Source organism: Lissotriton vulgaris, chromosome 1_2, assembly GCF_964263255.1.
Source record: "Lissotriton vulgaris chromosome 1_2, aLisVul1.2, whole genome shotgun sequence".
In the NCBI taxonomy this organism is placed as follows: domain Eukaryota; kingdom Metazoa; phylum Chordata; class Amphibia; order Caudata; family Salamandridae; genus Lissotriton; species Lissotriton vulgaris.
The window spans coordinates 345,943,365-345,957,579 of NC_141686.1; the positions used below are offsets into that span (position 1 = coordinate 345,943,365).

Genomic DNA, 14,215 nt, shown 5'->3' on the forward strand with positions numbered 1-14,215 from the left:
ACCAAAGAGCAAGTGCTGTTTGTGTTTCACCAGTGTCACCAAAGTGCAAGTGCTGTTTGTGTTTCGCCAGTGTCACCAAAGAGCAAGTGCTGTTTGTGTATCGCCAGTGGCACCAAAGACCAAGTGCTGTTTGTGTATCGCCAGTGGCACCAAAGAGCAAGTGCTGTTTGTGTATCGCCAGTGGCACCAAAGACCAAGTGCTGTTTGTGTATCGCCAGTGGCACCAAAGACCAAGTGCTGTTTGTGTATCGCCAGTGTCACCAAAGACCAAGTGCTGTTTGTGTATCGCCAGTGTCACCAAAGAGCAAGTGCTGTTTGTGTTTCGCCAGTGTCACCAAAGAGCAAGTGCTGTTTGTGTTTCGCCAGTGTCACCAAAGAGCAAGTGCTGTTTGTGTTTCACCAGTGTCACCAAAGAGCAAGTGCTGTTTGTGTATCGCCAGTGTCACCAAAGAGCAAGTGCTGTTTGTGTATCGCCAGTGTCACCAAAGAGCAAGTGCTGTTTGTGTTTCGCCAGTGTCACCAAAGTGCAAGTGCTGTTTGTGTTTCGCCAGTGTCACCAAAGAGCAAGTGCTGTTTGTGTATCGCCAGTGGCACCAAAGACCAAGTGCTGTTTGTGTATCGCCAGTGGCACCAAAGAGCAAGTGCTGTTTGTGTATCGCCAGTGGCACCAAAGACCAAGTGCTGTTTGTGTATCGCCAGTGGCACCAAAGAGCAAGTGCTGTTTGTGTATCGCCAGTGGCACCAAAGACCAAGTGCTGTTTGTGTATCGCCAGTGTCACCAAAGAGCAAGTGCTGTTTGTGCACTGCCAGTGGCACCATGTGTTTCACCAGTGTCACCAAAGAGCAAGTGCTGTTTGTGTATCGCCAGTGTCACCAAAGACCAAGTGCTGTTTGTGTATCGCCAGTGTCACCAAAGAGCAAGTGCTGTTTGTGTATCGCCTGTGTCACCAAAGAGCAAGTGCTGTTTGTGCACCGCCAGTGGCACCATGTGTTTCACCAGTGTCACCAAAGAGCAAGTGCTGTTTGTGTATCGCCAGTGTCACCAAAGAGCAAGTGCTGTTTGTGTATCGCCAGTGTCACCAAAGACCAAGTGCTGTTTGTGTATCGCCAGTGTCACCAAAGAGCAAGTGCTGTTTGTGTATCGCCAGTGTCACCAAAGAGCAAGTGCTGTTTGTGCACCGCCAGTGGCACCATGTGTTTCACCAGTGTCACCAAAGAGCAAGTGCTGTTTGTGTATCGCCAGTGGCACCAAAGAGCAAGTGCTGTTTGTGTATCGCCAGTGTCACCAAAGAGCAAGTGCTGTTTGTGTATCGCCAGTGTCACCAAAGAGCAAGTGCTGTTTGTGCACCGCCAGTGGCACCATGTGTTTCACCAGTGTCACCAAAGAGCAAGTGATGTTTGTGTATCGCCAGTGTCACCAAAGAGCAAGTGCTGTTTGTGTATCGCCAGTGGCACCAAAGACCAAGTGCTGTTTGTGTATCGCCAGTGTCGCCAAAGAGCAAGTGCTGTTTGTGTTACGGTGTTACGGTGTTAAAATCATCGCCGTTTTAGCGGCAGGAAAGTGCCGCTAAAACGGCGATAATGGGCTTGATAATATGCCATTGAGAATTCCAATAGAAGCCCATGTTAACACTAGAACATGGGCTTCTATTGGAATTCTCAAGGGCATATTATCAAGCCCATTATCGCCGCTTTAGCAGCAGTTTCCTGCTGCTAAAACGTAGATAATTTTAAAACCGGTCCTTGATAATATGCCCCCTATTTTCTTTTTCTCCTGCTCATGTTGAATACGTCAACCCTAAGCATTTCCATTCCACACCACCAAACTAGACAACAAACCACATAAATCAACTCAACAACATAAGTACACAACACACCACATGCATCCAATCCACTCCACAGAATTCCACATCATGCCACAAAATTTGAGAGCACACCATAAATTAAACGCCACTACATACCACTCCACAACACAAAATACCATTCTACCTAATTACACTCCATGTCAAACAATCCCACTCTACATAATTCCAGTACCATTCTTATCCCATAATTACTAACCACATACTTCCAATGCACACCATGCCACATACACAAATCCACTCCACACCACACAATTCCACAACTAACAATTCCTCTCCATACTACATACATCCACACCACACCAAAACACATGGGTAAAAGACATTGTCATTTACAACCCCAATAGCACTAACTCTCACAAATGCGAGACCTATTACATTGCCAATGCTTGTTAAGGTTAGTCTCCAGCATGTTGTCGTAGTATATGGCGAGCTGTGAGCTCAGTCTTTGTAACTCTACTCGTATGTTACGAAGCAAGTCATCTGACTAAATGATGATCTTGAGACATGAGACAACAGTTCCTCAATGGAAGGTGAATGTTCTGAAATGTACAGGTTAAACTGCAGCAGTGCAAGCACGCACCCCTGTTTCAGATTTAGTGCTATACCCACTTCCCTGGACAGATGACTCCCATCCCGACCATGTTTCTATCCCACGCCTTCATATATTATAGCAGTTTTGAACTCACAAGCTTTTGCAGGATGCTCCAGGACTTTTCCACATTTGTCACGTGGTACGAGGTCAAATGCCGCCTTGAAATCCACAAAGCACATGTGCAGCGGCGTGTTACTCTCTTCGTGATCAGACCCACAGCCGTCTGATTGGATAGGATCCCTTGGTCCTCTGGGAAGCCCGTCTGCTTCAAGGGCAGTCTTCCAGCTTCGAATGCCCACTCAGACAGGCCTTGTGACAACAGGGTTGAGAAGTATTTGAGGTCCACATCTGTCAATGCTCTACTTGTACACACTGTCCTCAGTTCACTCACAGGAGCAGAAAGATATGAGTTCCAAATTCCCCCTGCAGACCTCCACACGAGTCCTCTAGTTACAAGCTCTTGCATGAACACGCAGGGGGGAAAGGGGAAGGGGACACAGAAGAGACTGCCTTGCTTCTGGGTTCACTTCTGCACTGCTAGGCACCCACTATTGCCTTTTCTGGAGTAACACTTCTATGCCAACTGCAATTAAATAACATAAAATGAACCCCTTTCATGGTTATGACGAGCCCAGCTCGTCATGAGGTACAGTGGAGCTGTGCTCATGACGAGCTGGACTCGTCATAACGGCCGCGGTCCGCCAACGTGAAATTGATTCCCCGCCTGTGCGGGAAAATCAATTAGTGGGCAAGGTTGTAACGAGCTGGGCTTGTCACGAGCATCGCGGCGCTGCAGCACCACCCCGCCCTCCTCGCCGCGCCGTGGGGGAATTAGCCCCGTGGAAAAGGGGTTAATAAGCTTCTCTAACTTATTCTTTTACACTGTTGACTCTCTTATTCAATGCATTAGTGAGACTTTTTGTACCTTCAGCTTATAACTACAGAGGTGTCTGGGACCATGCTTTAAATTGAAATTATCAGACAGTATCCAAATATTTCTTATAACTAAAACGTTATCATTTTCCTTTCAGGTACTTGCAGTTATAAAGACTGGATTCTACTCCTTGATGCAGACCTCCGTGAGGTGAACAGGTGAGTGGAACTGATTCGCTATGAACAAGTTTCTCCAATATTTACACTCTACTCCTATTTAATAAATATGTTAATATCCTACCTAACGTTGCCTCGTCGCAAATGAGACACTAGCTACCCGAAAACTGATTCTACAAATGAACTTGAGCTACACTAAACCCTGACTACCTAAGAACATTCATGAGCTCTCCTTCCCTCTCAAACCGTTGGTGAAGTGCGTGGCTTTGAACGCTGCCAACGCACTTCACTGCTGAGCGCCTCTGCTGAGCGCCTCTCCTCGCGCCTTCAAAGGCTGTGACCTGCAACTTCTGAGTCTTTAACACGCGTCCGCAGTGATCTCTCCGATCACTGCAGGGGGTGCGTTCAAATTGGGACAAAGCATAGCTCAATCTGCGTCCCCCAATCCGACTGCGTTAGATTATGTCCACAAAGTGTGCCGCACCGGCAGTCGGACGGAGCACCTTGACAGTACCTCTCTGCACGGCCACACCTTCTGGCTTGGGTTTGTGAGGATACTGATGATGAAAGGCTCGTATTAATCTAGGAGCATGAACATCAGATCTCTCCTCCCAAGATCTTTACTCTTGTCCATAGCTTTTCCAATCGATCAAGTAATGTCTTTCCTCTAACCATTTTTGAATCTAGAATCTTTTTAACCTCATATTCTTCCTTGCTTTCAATCAACTATGGCTTTGGAGGTGTTGATTCCTTAAAATATGGTGTCACCTTTTTTAACAGAGACACATGAAACACTGGATGTATTTTGACCTGCAAAGGGAGTTTTAGCCTGTTAGTCACTGGATTTATTGTCTGATCTACTGAGTATGGACCTACAAAACGGGGATGAAATTTCCTATTTCCTCTGAGCCTCAGGTTCTTAGTGCTCAACCTCACCATATCTCTCTCCTGCAAATTTGCCCCTGGTCTCGTCGTCTTAGTCATACATATTCTGTAACGTTCTTTCACTAGAGCCTAATTTCTAGTTGCTGATTCTTGAACTATTTTTAGATGTTGAACTAGATCTTGTACGGCAGGCACCGTCACCTCTTGAAATGCTACAGAATAGTTTGGGTGCCGCCCATAATTTATATAGAAAGGGGAAAACCCTGTGGAAGCATTTTTAGCATTGTTGTGTGCGAACTCAGCTGCCCATTATTCTTGCCTGGTCGATATGTGATGACAAAGTCGTAGTCAACGAAGTAGTTGTCGAGGAGTCAGGGTTCTGGCTGATTTAAAAAATTGCAATTTCCTGTGGTCCGTAAATACTGTCACTATATGCTTTGCCACTAAAAGATAGTGTCTCCACTCCTGAAAGGCATCCTTTTTCATACATGTTTATTGGATTTTAAGAAGCATGGTGACAACCAAATAAATGAGCCAAATAGCAATATTGAGTAATGAACAACCCCCCTTCCCACCCCCCAACAGGACAGGCGACAATACATTGTGCATTTGGAAGAATTCTGTACATCATAGACAAGCATGAGTGGAGTATCAGAGACACATTCAATGATGGGACTCGCATGATAAGGCAACCCTCCCACAAACATTAAGAGGCCTATATAAAACAGTTCATATAAAATCTGGATGGGTGAGCAAATATGCAGTAAAGGGGGCCCAAATATCCTTGGGATGTGAGGCTTCAGGTAATTCTTCAGCATAGACCCCCAGTTGATCTCTACAATAAAGTAAATCACGGACCCATTTTTTTACAGTGAGAGTCGTTTTCGCTCCCCAACATACTCCGAAAGCTCTTTTGGCAAGCAGAGTGGAAATTGCAACTATGCGTTTATTACAAGGCTTTAGGTTTTTCACATATCCAAGCAGGTAGAGTTCAGGTGTGCAATTCACCCGTTCCAGCACAATATCAGTGAGCACACTCACCACCTTGGACCAAAATGCAAATATACCAGCACACTTCCATGCCACATGCAGGAAATCAGCGTCAACTTGTCCACACCGCACGCAGTTAGCAGACTCATGCAGACCATACCTACTAAGTTGCAGAGGGGTATAAGATAGTTGATGTAAATATTTAAAGTGAATAATACGGAGATTACAATTCGACGTGAGGTGACCCATTAGCTTACAGCAAGATTTCCAAAGGTCCAGTGTGAGAACGGTCCCCAGTACAGTCTGCCATCTAAGAAAGCAGGGTTGTTCCCCAAATTCCTGCTCTGGTAGGAAGGCATTGTATAATTTTGTGATTAGACCCTTACGCTCCTCCTCCACCAGCATAGTCGTAGGTTCATCGGGGTAATTTGGGTAAATAGTTCACAGCTTGCCGGACTCTGACATAGGTGAAACTTAAAATGAATCCACAATCTGCAATCCCCTGTACATCTTGCAGTGATCTTAATTACCCTGTTTATACAAGCCCTCCATCCGGGAGATACCTATAGCTGCCAACTACCGCAGGGCGGGTTTCTCCCTTGCCGCAGAAATGTCAGGATGCGAAGCCAGTGGCAGCAGTGGGGCATATAGATACGATAGCTGTGCCCTTTTTTCAAGCACCCTCCAAGCCCATGCAGTTCATTGCACAGGGTTAATTTCAGTCCTAGGTCCTCCCGAACCCCAGTAAAGGTTTGCTGCCTGCAGGGGAATTGGAAAAACTGCATCGGATTCAATAGCAAGATGAATTTGAAATCGCTGTGGAAAATGCCAATAGTGCGCATACTGCGCCTGCGCACACAAATAGTATAGTAAGAGGTCAGGAGCCTCAAACCCACCCCGGTCAAATGGCTGCACCACAACATCCCAACTACATCTAGGCTTCTTCCCGCCCCATACAAATGTAAGGATTTTGGATTGGAGCATTCGAAACAGCGTAATTTTCAACTTAATTGCAATGTTAACAAAAAAAGAAAGCAGCTTAGGTAAGAGCCATTTTTAGGACTTGCCAAGCTATTTCGTAAGCAATCGCTATGTGAGAGATATAGAGGGGCAGCAGAAAATCCTTCCAAGAGGGCTTTGGAATGCGGATTATGGCCAGTACATGTGCGCCGGACGCTCACTCGCCATTTGCTCCCCCGCCCCTCCTCTCATCAGACTTGAAAGGAAGCAGCTCGCACACCACCATTTGTCTGAGCCTCGGCATCAGACTTCAAAGGAATGTGCTCCCCCGCTCCCCCCCATCCGTCTTCAAAGGAATGCGCTCCCGAACTTGCTGGCCTCGGTCTCGTGAGCCTTTATTTATTTGTTTTCTTGGTCTGTTCTTCATCCAGTTCTTTCTCTCCTTACCTCGGTTTCTTCCCTTCTCTCTCGCTAAATTCTGAATACCACTCAACAACATACATTTCACAAACCTCACATAATATGCATATGCCATGCATGAATTGCAGGTATCCCACAAAGGGAATAGTTGTGCGTAGATGTAGCTTTTTAACACTTCATCTGTCTCACTCACACTTTACATAACCGGATCTAGAAAGCAGCTTAATGTTTATGAGCTGGCACAATGGAGAGAAAGTTATATATCCATAGAAACTTATCTGTGAATTCAGGGTCATTTCTACAGTTCTGTCTCCTGAAAAGTAACACGCAACTGGTTTCCACCCTTCCTAGATTCAATGAAAGACACAATCTGTTGACAAGCCAGGGCAATCCTGACGTTCCTGCTTCCCTTCCATGAACGATTCACAAAAGGGGGTGGTGATGAACAGAGTGTCTGAATTAAGCAGACCACTCTTACCCAGTCCAAAGATCAGGGCTTGATCCATCACTGTTATTTATCTCACTGCCCCATCCCAGCTCAGAACCTGGCTATATGCAAATCAGTCTGTCCCTGGCCCAGTGCATCATGGGAACAGGGCAGACTAAACTACCAAGCCAATTCTTCACCAGAAAGGAGACAAGCTACCGGGGACCGGTTTCTGGCATTTCAGCCGTCTTCGGCCCGGCTTGCTTGAATCCTGATGGAGCAGTGAGAAAGGGACTCATGTCTGAGTATACCCTGCCACACCTATAGTGGCCAAAAACGATTCAGAAAAGGGGGTGGTGCAGTGAGCTAAAAAACGGTGATGGATCAAGCCCTGATATTTGGACTGGGTAAGAGTGGTCTGCTTAATTCAGACACTCTGTTCATCACCACCCCCTTTTCTGAATCGTTTTTGGCCACTATAGGTGTGGCAGGGTATACTCAGACATGAGTCCCTTTCTCACTGCACCATCAGGATTCAAGCAAGCCGGGAAAAATAAGTTGCTTGTGCCAAGCGGAGACTCGCACCCCCCTCACCCCCCCATTATGCTGCTTCCTTGATAAGACCTTCAGGGTCTGTGGCTCGGAAGCGCGCCCTGCACTAACACTTAATCTTCACTTCAGCACTCCTGAATCGCAGGCTCCTACAGAACAAGGGCAAAGCCAAACTTCAAAGCAAGGACCTGTGAAATTACACACTTACATAGTATGCTGACTTAAAGACGTTATCTGCATCACAAACGTCAGCCTTCTTAATCATATAGTGTTGGCTCATCTTGCGTGACCAACGGCATCGACCATGAAGCTCCATCTCCATTGAAATACGAAAGGATAAAAGCAATACGAGACTGTGCATCTAGAAAGACGGTTGGACGGCACATGAAATGTAATGACCACTGAGGGAGGAAGATCTGAGCCTTATTGGGGATCTCCATGTAAACGTTCTGGTGGAGCTAGTGGAATGACTGGGGCCAAGGAATGCACTACTTGTGTGGTACTAGCTGGATTCAGGACTTCACTGGTACTTGTCGTAGCTGAACTAGAAGGGGAAGGGTGAAAATTTAGTCCCAGAACCCTCACTCTGTAGTGTAGTTCCTATTTCCCTAATAGGCTCTGCGCATTGGAATAATATACCCTATAGTTTGGCAAAGGACTGAGGTCAGTATGCCCCTATTGAGTACATTAAACTTAATTACTTTGCCAGCTAACTCAGAGGCCGCTAGAAACCCCTTATAAACAAGAAGGGAGTAGTTTCTGGCAACCGCATAAATATGACACATTTGTTTCCCTTTAGAATCGGATCAATCTCAGAATTGTGGAAACAACAGATAACAATTTCACTCAGTCAATCGTGCATGCTTAGTTTCGTCAGAGTTACACATAAAGAATAGACAGGCATTTCAATGAAAGGATTTATTGAACAGTCTTGTTTCTTGTGTACGAGATATGAGCTGTTACAATCGTAAGACAGTATGCAAGATATATTATGTACAGCGTGAGCAGTAGAAAGAAATAATACTGTGCTAGCATTCTTTTATATAAGTAACATAAGCTAAAAATGTGAGTACTCATAAGATGCTTCTCTAACTAGTTCTACCCCAGTGTACCTAACCTAAGTATAGTACAAGGTAAGAAGCGGGTGATGTATTCTATAGTATGGTATGCTATAGTCTGTATGCTAAGTTTGTATGCCAAGAGTTCCTCCAGGTTCTTGTCAGCTCCATACCTTGAGAATGAGAGAGGTTGGAATCTCTTTCCGGGTCTCGAACTCTAACACTCGCTCCGAAGGGAGTCAGCAGACTGGAAGCTGGATTCTCTGTGAGGAGGGATGACCGCGCCTCTTGTCAGTGCATCAGGCTGGGACACAGGCTCCTCTAAAGTCAAGGTCTCCTCCTACTTTCTTGGACAAGGGAAGGTATATTTATACCTGGTAGGTGCCTTGGAATGTTAGCATTGAAGCAAAGTCGAGCAGATGAAGATGTTCGCAATGAGCCCTTAAGGAATAGCGGTTCATGCATAATAAATTAGTTATTGGAGAAATCAATATTCCTGTGCTAGGGGAACGCCCAAGATCTTAAGGGTCTGGTTTTTAAGAACTCGTTGTGACATTAGGGCTGGACAGATGTAGGTGACCATGCCTGTATTTAGATAGCATGGCTAATGCCTAAATAAGGAATGGGATCTTATGCCTATATAAGGGCAATGCGAATTGTGTCTATATAAGGACCTGTTTCGGGAAACCTATATACGGACACCTAAAGAGGAATTCAACAACTCTTCAACTTGACCGCCAATTCTAAGGTTTTCCTCCTAGAGGCTTCCATTTCAGTCTTCAGGGCCTTATTCTCCTCTCCAACCACAATTAACTCTTAAATAATAAAGAGCTTATAGAGCGCTCAGTAACGCCATCACGGCGTGTCCCCGCGCTGAAGCTATCAGTGAACAGCGTAAAAGCCTATGATCTACGCACTGTATAGATGTGTTTTAAGCATGGCCCTAAACCGCGCTTCACTGCTCTCCAGTCTCAGAGCAGGGGGAAGTTTGTTCCATTGTTGAGCTGCTTGGAGCGCAAAGGATCGTCCACCCATTCTAGCCTTCCTTATCCTGGGGACTGTCAGCAGTCCGGCACCCTCCGAGCGGAGGGTCCTAATTGGTTCATATCGGCTGACTAAATCCTTTAGGTATGCGGGCGACCTATCCCAGACAATTCGGTGACAGAAGAGGAGGCACTTAAACAGCACACGTTTCTTCACAGGCAGCCAATGAAGCGCGTCCAGCGCCTTTTGCGAGTTAGCTCTCCTGGGTCTTCTTAACACCAGTCTGGCGGCGGAGTTCTGTATGAATTGTAGGCGGCCTAGGCTGCCCTCGGTTGCCCCAAGGAACAAAATGTTTCCATAATCTAACCGCGAGGTCACCAGTGCCTGAGTTAGTGTCCTTCTGGCCGCTAAGGGTAGGAGGTCTAAGGTTTTATTTAGGGTCTTTAGTACTCCAAAACATTTGCCCACAAGACGCCTTATGTGGCCATCATATGAAAGAGAGGGGTTCATCCAGATTCCTAAATTCTTAGCCTCCTCACACGGTATGGGAGTAGGGCCCAGGCATGAAGGCCACCACTCAGCCGACCAGTTTTCACTTTTACCCCCCACCACCAGCACCTCTGTTTTAGATCCATTGAGTTTTAAGCAATGGGAATCCATCCACTCGGCTAGTGCCTGCATACAGGATTTAAAGTTGGTGGGGGTGTTGGAGGTGTTCTGCGATAGGGAGATCAGCAGCTGGGTGTCGTCGGTGTACGACACCAATTCCACCCCAAATGATTGTACAACTTTCGCCAGGGAGGCCATGTATAGATTAAAAAGAGTAGGGCTCAGAGCTGAGCCCTGAGGCACTCCCTGATCTAGTGGCATCTCAACTGAACGACATGTCCCTTGCTGTACCTGGAAACATCTTTCCGTGAGAAACGACTGTAGCCAGCACAGCGCAGGACCAACGACCCCGGCTTCGCTCAGACACCGTAGCAGGATGGAGTGCGCTACGGTGTCAAAAGCCGCGCTTAGGTCGAGCATGATCAAGGCCATTGTATGACCTGCATCTGCCCCTGCTCTTAAGGTCTCAGTGGCTCGTAGGAGAGCCGTCTCCGTGGAGTAGCCCGCCCTAAATCCTGATTGTGAGGGATGGAGTAGATTCCATTTCTCCAGGTGCTCCGTAAGCTGAGCGTTGACCACCTTCTCAGCCACCTTCGCCACGTACGGCAATAAGGAAATAGGTCTAAGGTTTTCCAGCACCTCCATGCTTACATTCGGTTTTTTCCTTATTGGCAGTACTATGGCCTTCTTCCACTCCATAGGGACTTGTTGAGTGGAAAAGGAGGTTTGTAAGACGTGTCTGATGTGGGGTTCCAGGGCTATCAGGCCCTCTGAGATGACCCAGGCCGGAGCCGGATCGTTGGGGGAACCGGACTTCACACTTCGACAGATCTTTATTAGCTTGTCAGCTGCGGGAACCTCAAAAGTTAGTAATGAGGAATCAGGGGCTGCAGGTGAGCTACCTGCTATAAAATCTATGCCCTTATCTGGTTGTTGAGAGAAGGAGGCATAAATCGTTTTAACTTTATTAGAAAAAAAGTCGGCGACTCTATTGCATCCAGGGGTGGGGAATTCCTATCTCCCGACGCCCGAGACATCTAGATTTCTTAGGAGGGCAAGAGGTTTTAACTTGTATTTTGTCCAAAGGACAAGTAGACAGTTTTATGGTAATCCGATACACAGCTGTTCAACCCTGTAGGTCACAGCCAGTTAATAAGATGCTCTGAGCAGTTTATTGGCAGTGAAAGGGTGAATGCAAAAGCTGGGGCCTGCACTTTAATTTCCCCAGAACAGAACAACAAAATGATAAAGCAGAGCTCGAAGTTGGAAATAGCTCGTGCTCGTGTAGCTTCCAGGCCCCATGTAAGAGGCTGCCTTATCTGCCTCTTGCTTTGACTTTAACTGTATGACCCCTGCCTTGTATTCTCTGCTCCACTCCTGGGCCTCATCTTTAACTCACTTTGCTTTCCCTTCTCATGCACCCCCTCCTTTGCACTTTGCCTTTCCTGTACACCTTATGTTACCCCCGGTGCCTGAACCTGCTCTCCCCACCCCACCCCACCCCCCTTAGCGGCCCTCTCTGACATCTCTGACCCGCTCCCCTTGGCCTCTGATATCTTACACATCGAGGGCTTACATTAAAGCTCATTAGTTTCCCCATGGGCTTTCATGCAGGCTTAAGGCCACCCCCAATTCTGTCCTTGCACTAGGCCTCTCATGTCACTTTGTGCCTGCACCAGGGTCATTGTGAACACACTGCGCTAGAAACTACAGCAGCTGTGCACTTTTTGATGGGCCTCTTCAGTCTGCTGGTCCGCAGACAAAGGCCCATAATGGACTTGAAAGGGTGGGTGGGTGAGTGAGTGAAAGGGTGGATGAATAGATGCATGTATGAATGAGTGAAAAGGTGGATATACAGATGCATGGATGAATACGTGCAAGAGTGGATGATAGATGCATAAATTAATGAGTGAAAGGGTGAATGGATAGATGCATGTATGAATACCTGAAAGGGTGGATGTATAAATGCATGGATGAATACGTGCAAAAGTGGATGATAGATGCATACATTAATGAGTGAATGGATAGATGCATGGATGAATGAGTGAAAGGGTGGATATACGGATGCATGGATGAATACGTGCAAGAGTGGATGATAGATGCATACATTAATGAGTGAATGGGTGAATGGATAGATGCATGGATGAATGAGTGAAAGGCTGGATGGATGGATGAATGAGTGGAGCGTAAGGGTGGATTTTTAAAACCATAAATGGATGAATGAGTGAAAGGGTGGATGGATAGGTGCATGGATGAATGAGTGGATGGATAGGTGCATGTATGATTACGTGAAAGGGTAGATGTATAAATGCATGGATGAATACGTGCAAGAGTGGATGAAAGATGCATACATTAATGAGGGAAAGGGTGAATCGATCGATGCATGGATGAATGAGTGAAAGGCTGGATGGATAGATGGATGAATGAGTGGAGTGAAAGGGTGAATGGAAAGATGGATGAATGAGTGGATTGATGTAAGGATGGAGGTGTGAGAATGGGAGGAAAAGAGCAAGGGTGAATGAAGGGATGCGTGAGTGAATGGATAGGTTGAAAGTGGATTGATGAGTGAAAGGATGGACGACTTACTTAAAGGGTGGATTAATGGGTGAGAGAGTAGATGAATAGATAGCTGACTGGGTGAGGGATGGATGGGTGGGTGGCTGGGTGGAAGGGTTGACGGATGGCTTGGTGGGTGGAGAGTTGAGTGTAAAGGTGGATGGAGGGATTAGTGAAAGGGTGGATGGATATATGAGCGAAACAGAAGATAGATGAGCGAAAGCATAAATGGATGAAGTGAAAGGGTAGGTGGATAGATGAGTGAAAAGGAGGATGGATGGGGTGGATGGATGGAGGGATGAGTGAAAGGATGGATGAATAGGAGTGAAAAGGAGGATGTGTGGGGTGAAAGGATGGATGGATGGATGAGCAAAAGGATGGATGAGTGAAAGGAAGGCGGGATGGATCAGTTGGATCGATAGGTTTGGAGATGGCAGGATAGGCTTTAGCAGCTACAGTAGAGGTGGTGGAGCTCTTGATGGGCCTCTTCTGTCTGCAGCTCGGCAGACAAAGACTTGTAATTAATTTGAAGGGATGTGTGGGTGAAAGGATGAGTGAGTAGAAGTGTGGCTGGCTAGATGGATGGATGGATGAATGAGTGACCGGGATGGTGGATGGACAAAGGATGTTATAATGAAGGAAAGGGTGAATGAGTGGATGGGTTACAGGGTGTAAGGATTAGAGAGTGAAAGGATGGATGAATGTAAAGGATAAATGGATGGATTGATGGATGGGTTGAAGGGTGGGTGGAAGGATGAGTGAAAGGGAGGGTGGATATATGAAGTGAATGGAAGGGTATATAGATGGAGTGAAAGGGAGGGTGTATGGATGAGCGAAAGGACGGATGGATGGTTGAAATGGATAGGTTTGGAGATGAATGTGTAAGTTTGGGAATGGATCGAGAGACAGATGAACAGATGGATGAACAGATTAGCGAAAGGTAATGGATTAAAGAATGAATGGGTGCCAATGTAAAGGTGAAATGCTAGATATCAGTGGGTGAAAGGATGAATGGATAGATGCTTAGATGGAAGAGGCAAGAGAGCTATTGTGGAGAGGATTCCAATTACTTTTTTTCGCTTGCTTGGTGTCATAAGAACTTTGAATCAACCTGGGGGGTATTTAAATGTTCTGGTTACTCACTTGGCCTACACTGTGCTCCCTTCTCTGTCTTGGGATTATCAGGTAGGTGTAGTGCTGTTTGCCAGCGAGTTCTTACTAGACAGCTAGTATTTTGTCTCATAAAGGCCACATTGCCATAGAAATT

General features: G+C 46.3%; 1 protein-coding gene across 3 annotated transcripts in view; it reads left to right on the forward strand.

Annotated features, from left to right (window-relative positions):
• The window catches only part of LOC147736741 (uncharacterized), a 252,304-nt gene that overhangs the window by 79,217 nt on the left and 158,872 nt on the right, over nt 1-14,215 (forward strand). For all 3 annotated transcript variants that reach the window (XM_086953456.1, XM_086953455.1, XM_086953457.1), the window contains exon 2: nt 3,489-3,549. The gene's annotated coding sequence lies outside the window, so the exon portion shown is untranslated. The remainder of the gene's footprint in view (nt 1-3,488; nt 3,550-14,215) is intronic.